Below are 2,150 nucleotides of genomic sequence, written 5' to 3'. Positions count from 1 at the left end.
ACCCCAACTGTCTGGCAAGATCGTAGCTGGAACCTGGTTGCTTCGTGGTCTTGCCCTTTCCCTGGACCAGTGGGGAGAACATCTACCTCTCTCTAGAGACCCCCAGTTAGGGTCAAACTCGGATTTTATGTGGCCACATTTTATATGGGATTCTAGGGATTCTCTTGAAGAGAAAGAATACAAAATCATTTTTAAAAACATACACAATTTTATCAGAAATGCTTGCAGAGAGATGCTTTCCGATTACAACCCGGCTTCTTCTCTCCACTAGAATATTCTAGAACCGTCTACTACCTGCCAGCACTCAGAGGGGCCCACACAAGTGAGATGCCCTAAAGCTTAAGTTGTATTAGTATTAGTAAGTCCTCCTTTTCTCATAGAGGAGAAATGGGGGGTTCTGTGTGTTCTTCCAAGCATTCTGGGTCCACTTGGGAAGCATTTACCACACAGCTCGGCTCCAGCCGAAGATGAGTCAGGAGGAGAGGCCAGCATCCCAGAGTCCCTCTCACAGGTTGCCTTGGTTATCTGGAGTCTTTGATCTCAACCTTGAGAGCTGGGTTTTTTACCCTGAAGCTTTCAATTGAGGCACCAAAGATGCCCCTGTGAGCTCAGTGACAAGAAGGCTGGGGACAGGGAATGACATGGGGCCAATGGCGTGGAAAACACAACTGTCGTAAGATCCTAGATATGGCCCAAGTTTCTGCCTGACCACGGAGATGTCCTTCTAAGGACCAGCAGTAATCCAAGCCCTCTTCATCAGAGCGTTTGCAGCGGTCATCGGTCATCGTTAACCCATGATGTAACTCCCTAAGGGCGGAGAGTTCTATCTGATTTTGGTAACAACAAAATCCCCAGTGTCCTGAGCAGTGCCCAACCCATTTTAAGCAGCCTGTAAATATTTGTCAAATCAGTAAATGCATTTCTCGAGCACTTACTATGTGACAGGAGCTGTGTTAAGAACTTGGTGTATAGTATCTCATTTAATCCTCACAACACCCCTCCAAAAGAGGGGCCGTTATTGACCTCGTGTAGAGGGAACAAGGGAGACATAGCGATCGTGAGAACTAGCCAACCGTTATTGACCTCGTGTAGAGGGAACAAGGGAGACAAGCGATCACGGAGCTGATCAGTAGCAGCGGCAGTCCCTGGACTCTGTGCTCACATCTACCTTGTTTCTCAACATTTGGGATGCATGTGACCCGCAGGAAGGGAGATGATTTGGGATTGTACAGGAATACAGCCTGAATCGTATTGAATCTCCAGAGAATATGGCGACTCCTCCTTGCAACTCTTTTAATCCTCCTGATTCCAGGCAAAGACAATGACTCAGACTGGGGTGAGAGTATATTTAACAGCTCTCTAACCTGCTAACCTCTCCCTTCAAACAGCAGAGAAAACACAACTCAGGCTCTGAACCCTCAGCCAAAACAGGACCCAGCTAGAATCTCATTTAATGTTTGTCTTTATGAGTTACCTTCTACGCATAGCTGTCCTGCTTGCTTTCTGTTTAAGGTACTGATATAAAGTTTCCTTTTTAAAAGAAATATTTCAATAATTTTAATCATGATAATAAAACCAAATATTTGAGTAAGATTCTGGAGTCTTGGATGTGGCAGAAACTGACGGTGGTTCAATGATGCCTATTGAGTCAGGCTTCCTTGCCTCCTGAGCAGGGCACAGAAACGTAAGGCTTGGTGTGGGACAGTGTAGGAACTCATCGCTGCAGGCCAGTTTTAGTTGTTTGTTTTTACCTGGTACAAGGAGGGCCCAACAGAATGCAGGAGAGGTGGTGTGGCTGGGCCAGACCCGGGACTGGAGGTCACGTAAAATGGTCTCTGAGAGAGCAGACTTGTGAGCATCGAGACTGTTTGAGTGTTAGGAGATGCTCAGGAAGGTGTAGGCAGGTGATAAAAGCATTGACTGCACGTGCTCGTGTGTCCCCCGCTTCATGAAGCGTGCAACCTGGCTCAGAGCTTCCTGACCTTTCTCAATGCGTGCCCCGACAGCCAAGGCTTTGTTGGACTTGACTTTGTGTCATCCGTATTATGAATACATCGCCTCCCTCCCCAAGTCTGACATGCAGGCTCATCTCCACCTTCACGCTCTTTGAGAATTACTGCCTGAGAATCACGGCCAATCATCCAACTATT

The sequence above is a fragment of the Pteropus alecto genome, unplaced genomic scaffold (genome assembly GCF_000325575.1).
Source record: "Pteropus alecto unplaced genomic scaffold, ASM32557v1 scaffold134, whole genome shotgun sequence".
NCBI lineage: Eukaryota > Metazoa > Chordata > Mammalia > Chiroptera > Pteropodidae > Pteropus > Pteropus alecto.
Note: the sequence above shows the minus strand (reverse complement) of the source record.